The sequence below is a fragment of the Danio rerio genome, chromosome 15 (genome assembly GCF_052040795.2).
Source record: "Danio rerio strain M-AB ecotype USA chromosome 15, GRCz13ab, whole genome shotgun sequence".
Classification (NCBI taxonomy): domain Eukaryota; kingdom Metazoa; phylum Chordata; class Actinopteri; order Cypriniformes; family Danionidae; genus Danio; species Danio rerio.
This window is the reverse complement of record NC_141035.1, coordinates 10,737,880-10,745,065: the sequence shown is the minus strand read 5'-3', so window position 1 is coordinate 10,745,065 and position 7,186 is coordinate 10,737,880. Positions and strand designations below refer to the sequence as shown.

The 7,186-nt window shown below is 34.8% G+C and overlaps 1 long non-coding RNA gene across 1 annotated transcript; it reads right to left on the bottom strand.

The window, feature by feature from the left end:
- Window positions 1–736: 736 nt before the first annotated feature.
- LOC147840504 (uncharacterized) lies at window positions 737–2,953 on the bottom strand. The gene is made up of 7 exons (XR_015509067.1): window positions 2,871–2,953; window positions 2,559–2,596; window positions 2,241–2,268; window positions 2,050–2,109; window positions 1,623–1,739; window positions 1,413–1,516; window positions 737–852 (listed from the first exon to the last, which is right to left on the bottom strand). It is a non-coding gene; the product is annotated as an uncharacterized LOC147840504 (long non-coding RNA).
- Between the last annotated feature and the right edge of the window lie 4,233 nt (window positions 2,954–7,186).

The following is a 7,186-nucleotide window of genomic DNA, read 5'->3' as shown; positions in this document are numbered from 1 at the left end:
TAGATAATAAAGTCCGTTACTGTGATTTCACAGTATTATCTTGTAGAATTAACTATATTTTACTGTGAATTTGCAAAACGATTACTGTGATTTAGCAATAGGTTGCAGTTTAAATACCTGATTTAACTATAAAGTTACAGTTATATCCCGGATTACTGTAATTTAACAGTTTGGTGCTGTAAAATTTCAAAGCAATTTTAGGTCACACAAAAATGAAAATTCTATCTTGATTTACTCACCCTCAGGTTGTTCCAGCTCTGTTAAAAATGATTTTTTTGTTAAACACAGGAATAAAAATATCAAATATTCCTCTTTGTGTCCAAACAACCTGAGGATGCGTAAATGACGACAGAATCTTCATTTTTGGGTGATCTGAGAAGACTCTAAAATCAAAATAAAAACAAACACACATACATTTTACAGATTTATTTAACAGCTTAATGACATCTGTGTAAACATTTCAGAAAACTTTCAAAAGGTGAAGGTGAAGCCTCAAAAAATACTATAAGAACATATTAATAAAAAAAATCTGAAATCATATTTAGCATACATATAAAAAGCAGTGCTTCAGAGTGCTCTCTCTCTCTCTCTCTCATTATTTATATATATATATATATATATATATATATATATATATATATATATATATATATATATATATATATATATATATATATATATATATATATACATACATGAGAGAGAGAGACAAAACTTATTGCTAAATTAGGCAGTCGTCTATTCAAAGTCAATCATTTTCCTGATAATTTTACACACTTGCTGGTTGATGCGTCTTCTCCGCTTCTTTGACTTCGTCTGTCTTCCATCTCCAAACTGGTGCCCAAAAAGCACCTATAAGCAAAAGGGCAGACAAACAGTTAGCTTCATACAACACTACTGGGACACTACTGCTGCACTACAGAGCAAAATTACTGTTAGCTCAGTTTGAACATGCTGACAATACTGTAGCTCAGTCAAACTGCAATTATTTAAACAAAAACATCTGAAAAACATTTCCATCACAAACACACAATCAAGAACAGTCCAACAACAAATAGTGGTTTAATGACCTAGGCAGAGCATTTTAAAACAGTTGATTTGATTTACACATTCTGTTTACAGACTATAATCTAATGCTGGGTTCACACTTATTGCAAAGTTAACACATGCATCACAGCACTTGCTCTTGAATACTAGCAGGATGTTTCTTGCATCAAGCTAATTTTTCATGATTTAAATATTAGGAAAATTTTGCAAAAAAAACTACATTTGTGTTGTATTCATTTCAATCAAGTTTTTTGCAAATATTCCAAATATTTTTCAACTTTTTTGAGATTCACTTAATTTGTGCTGCCCAGTAAAAATTTCCCACTATTTATGCATTTGCAATGACTTGCATGTAATCCACTCACCTGAATAGGTAACTTCACATATGGTATAAGAGCCCCATCCTTTTAAAGACAGCTTCCCCTCTGGTCTCTAGCACAGACAAACAAATTGTGTCTGCAACACGGCCCTTTATAACAAGGGGACAAGGGGAGTCATGACTTGTGCTCCAATACATTCCTTGTTTAACCCCCCCAAAACAAGCCCTCAGTTACAATATTTATTGTAGACATTACCTTAAATTCCAGAGTGCAAAAGGCATCTTCAGCATACTTCAGTTTCAGACCAGATCCAAAGTCAGTTGTGAAATCCAGGTGAGGTCCCATGACCACTCGACCCTCCAAGGAATAAGACTAAAAGGTGGAAAGAAGGACTAAATTAGAGGTGTTTGTGAATAATTAAATTTGTTTGTAGAAACAAAGTTGACATTCCATGCTCTGCCTATTAAAAACCAAGCAAACAAACACACATGCCCAGTATAATTGCTAATAAAAATAAAAACTATAGAAAAAAAAAAAAATCTTTGTCTAATATTTACTACTACTGAAGGTACTGGTGGAACTTCTGGAAGAAGAAAAGGAGTTTGTACAAGAAACTGCTCACAACAAATCTGTGAAAAACCTGACATTTAAAAATCTAATAAAAATGAGGCATCAACATTACCTTTAATAATCAAGCAATGGTTGATTGGTAGCATCAGTGTTTCAACATCAATGGCTGTGGCTGCAAAAAAAAAACATGAATATAATAAGAGTATAATAAGACTCAACCTAACACACACATACTCGTGTATATATATGTTTAGATTGTGATAATGAATTTAGGTTATATTTGTGTGCTCAGAATTTACTCACCTCACACTTCAGCTATTATCAGGTACACCTGAACACCAAAAAATAAAATCTACAGTTAGTGACAATATGCAATTAGTTCTCATTAGTAAATGTTAGTACTGCATTAACACCAGTGAGAAATATACAATATGTACTGTGTTAGTTTAAAAGAATTGAATTGTATTATAAGCCTCATTTAATAAAACAGTTAAGACTTGTTTCATAATGAGTTTAGTTTATTTAACTAACTTAACGTTAACGTTACAGTGAACAAAATTAACGTACATGATGGTGACTAACGTAACCGTAAGGTTAACTTAAGTGAAGGTCAGAGCTTACCTTAACTTTAGTCATTTCACCTTCACTTCAGTCTTGTACTGAAACAGAAAATGCAGTTAACAAGAAGTTAATTAAAGAAAATTCCCTTTCTTTTTTCAGGAACTAACGTTAACGTTATGGTAATACCTCAGAAAACACTACAGGCACCATCTGGCGTCGTTAATTTCTTGTTTTTAAAAAAAGGCGCGCTTAAACCCTGTACGTGCGAGTACAACTAAAGTACTCGGTAAATTCCTGTTAAACGACATGCACTATACAGAAATACACATACAACAATCATTTAACGGACAAAAGTCATATTTTAACACTTACCGAGGATGAATCCGTTGGGTGAAGAGACGACTCGGGCGTTGTCTGTGGTGATGGCGCTTGTTTGCGTTCGAGTCGAGTCAGTCCTGTTCAATGAATCGGCTCCTTTAAGTGAACAGTAAAGAGTCGAATTCGCCTGAAAACGATTCCGTTTTGTATAATATTGTAAGACGCAAACATATAATTCATTAATATTTCATCATATTGCTTGGTTCGTGTACTGCTTGTAAACGAATTGCTTGTTGATGACTATGAGCTCATGAACACGTCTGATAAAATATCTGAATCTGATTCAATGCAACACGAGTCCTGAACCGAAGCAGTGCAAAAGTAATATATTGATTGAAATATAAAGTTAATTATTTTCTTCGCCATTCAAAATATTACATATCTCTGACTTCAACAATAAGAATAAAGTTCGTTTGGAGTGTATTGAGAATTATTATTTTTTCCTCCCAGGATTCATTTCGCACCAAGCTGCATCAAGCTGTAATGGTGGATGAGAAGGCACATAATATTATAAATATTGCTTGTAATATGTAATGAAATAAAGTTTTAACACTTTTTCATGCGAGAATGTAGTTCTTCAAAACTCAAATGTGTGGATTGTTAGTAAAGATTGTGTGTAATTTTAAGTGTGTTTTGCCGGTAGCGGAGATCTATGACCTCCAGGCGGTAACGGCGCTCATTACTCATGTATCCGCCGAGAGGCGCCTGTCTTCAGGCTAGACATTGGGACAATTGCCCCGTCTTCGATGGCTCTATATGCGTCCGAAAATGAAGTTTAACTGTTTTTCATGCTAGAATGTAGTTGTTTAAAACTCTAATCTGTGGTTTATTTATATAGATAAAAAATAATAACTTATACATATATATATTTAATTCTGAGATTAGTGACCTCCAGGCGATGACAGGTGCCCAATACTCATGAAACCGTCTAAAGCAGACATTTACCCTGACATTGAAATAATTGTTGGCTGTTTAACAGTCTTTGGTTTCATTAATTAATTACTTTTTATTCCAGTTTATTATGTTTTGGCTAAGCACACAGTTGTTCATTAAATATTATTTCCTATTCTATGTTAACTGTATAAAATTAAATAAAGGTGCAGTACAACCAAAAAGATGTTGGTAACCAAATCGTTTTGGGGGCTATAACATTCTGTTTTTATCTGTTAAAAGTTCATTTGTATTTATTAATTTCTACGTTGAGTTAAAAAAAGGTTTGAATTTCTATAACTAACGTGCAAAAGATATAGCCCTTTTCACAGTAATTTGCTGTAATCATGCTACCTGCCGTAATTTCACAATAAAATTATGAATACAACATATTACTGTGAATTTTTCAGTTAAATACTGTGAAGAGATACTAATGTAATTTACTGTGAAAAATTACAGTACCTTGTTGTGAAAACCTGGAAATTTTTTACAGTGTTGTTTCTCTTTTTGCCTGTCTATTTTAACTTTGTTTTCAGGAGACACACAGACCAGGTCATAGGTCATGGAGACCTCTCTCTCTCTCTCTCTCTATCTGTTCCTATGACTAGAGGTCCAATACAGAGGAGAAGAAGACACCTGTTTTATTGTCCTGATATATTGCCTATAATATTATAGCTGTTTGATTGATCTGTTTTTGAGTATAATTAATTTTAATGTAATTCCTTTTTGTGTGGAGACAGACTGTGTGGAGTAAAGATATTGCAGCAGACTGTTGATGGAAACAGTCTTGAACCAGCCTGATAACACAGCTGAATGTACAAGAAACATCCTTGAGTCTTTAACACAGATGGTCTTTTGTGTCTATTGTGTTCCTGGTTTAGCTTTGTACAGGTCGGAGATCAGCTCCTAATAACTTAAGGCGACCTCACCTCTAGGCATCAGGTCGCCATCCATATCTGGAGACAGATACAATGCTTTCTTTGACGCACGCATTAGGGTCATCCATATCTGGAAGTAGATACTATGTTTCTTTGACGCATGTATTTAGAATTGTCTATTTCTGTTGTAACCAATGAGAACTGTGTCTACCTGGATCCCACCCTTTCTGGACTTGTGTAAAGAGTATAATTGTTCGATTGTTGAAACTGTAAGGAGAGCGGCCTAGGAACTCATTGAGAGTGTTGAAGCTGGCTTCTGCGAATGAAACTGCAAACTATCTTCAGTAAACTTAATTTATTTTTTTTAAATCTCTGACTCCGGCTCTTCTTCATCTACCAGACTGGTCATTCTTTGGGTTAAACTGTAAATTATCCCTACAGTTTTGGTGGAGGACGCGTGGCACTTGTATACTGGTAACACCATTGATCAATCAACAAAATGAAGGTAGGAAGATTTAAAAATTATAGACTAGGGATTGTCTGTGAAGTAGTGGGTAGTAACGGAACGTTTTTGGTTCTCATTTAGACGTAAATGAAAGGCGCCGGTGGATTCACAGAATTTTGTGGTAGATTGCTGTGGAATCCCTTAGCGAGCTGGTGCATTTTGTGGTACACCTATAGCGATACTGATAAGTGTAACAGTAGTTGAGAGGTGTACCTTCTCCTTCACCCGGAGTTAGTGTACTCATTTGATGGGTGTTTAGGAGGCTTTTGGGACATTCTCGGGCATAAAACCTGGACTGGTTTTCTATTTAGTAGTGGACTAAATTAACCCGAGATTGTAATTGAGTTCCACCACTGCTATCTAACTGCATCACAGACAAAAGGCATGCCATAAGAATAGTGTAGGTCAGATTATTAGGGAAAGAAATAATTGAATAAAAATAACATTATAATAGAGATCCATTAGATAGTAGTGGCCACAAAAGTCAGACAAGATACCTAGAAATATCAGGGTGAGGTTGATTGACCAATGATGCACCAGGAGCAATCCCGAGAAAATTATGACCCTAACTGGATTGGACCGGTCTGGACAGTTTGTATATCTTGGGATGGTTTGCAGATTCATCAAGCAGAAGCCAAGCGCTGTTGGTAAGATTGCCCTCTCAATTTCTTCTTGCTTTTGGTGTTGAACTCAGATATAAAAAGAAATAGATGAGAGCAGAATGTAGTAAATGGCTCAGCTAAGCTCTCAGGTATAAAATTATTATTTTAGAACAGATTTTAAGAAAAAAAAAGTATTCCTTTGGAATTTAATTGTCATTGAAAAGCTAAAATCTAAATATTGAGGGGCTAGTAGCAAAAACTAAGCACAGAAATTGACAGTAACATTATGGGAATAAAGAATAGCTTATGTTTTGTCTTAGAAGATAAGATTCTGTGTGACTGCACTGCTATCTTGGTTTAGCCCTCACCATGACTTTTGACTGAGTTTTGGCTGTAAAAGTAACAGAGACATGTCTGAATAAAAATGTGCCATGTAAGTCTGTGCAAACAAGCAGCTTTATGGTTGGATATATATATTTTTAATAATATATAAGTAACATAAATGGGGGTTTCAAATAATACTTTGATGGATGCAGTTAACCCCTGAAAGATCTAAAACTATTGTTGACTGTAACAGCATTACTTTGAAAATGCATGTCAACTCTGTTTTATATGTTTTAGGACGGGCTTGAGTAAAAAGATATTACAATAAAATTATGTTATTGAGGTTAATGTTATGTTTTTATGTTTAAATTTAGTAAACATGCATTTTCGTTCTAGATTGCTCAAAACTCTCTTTCTCTCTCTTTAGATGTCAGCTAAGAGCTGCTATCTGCCTGTTCCATAACAATTGATAAGCACAGTGCTCAGTTGGAAATCACAATGTAAAGGAAATGCTAGAATGAATACAGAAATTCTACATTTCAATTTGTATACACTAATGCTTTTTTTTGTTTTCCCAGTGATGGGTTGCGGCTGGAAAGGGCACCAGCTGCATAAAAACGTGCTGGATAGGTTGGCAGTTCATTCCGCTGTGGCGACTGCGGATTAATAAAGGGACTAAGTAAACAGATAAATGAATGAATGAAAATGCTTTTGTTAAAGCATCTTGAAAAACACTAATATACCCGCTGAGCTATAGAGATAATTAATTTGAACAGTTGTTATTACTGTTTGGAAATTTCTTGTCTTGTCTTCAGCGGTTTATTACTGTTTGTAACTTTTGTCTTATCTTTAGTCTCCACCATCACATACAGGGCCTGATGGCTATACTGAGGTAGCAGACCCTGACACTGAATGGATCAGGGTGATATCTAAACTCCCTGAATAATCTCAGCTTGATATTCAGTTGATTTAAGTGTTTGATTAACCTGTCTCAATGTTTGAATTCTAGTAGGTAGTCTCAATGGCTTTCATGGTTCTTGACTGCGCTTTCCCAAGTTTGCAGAAAATTCT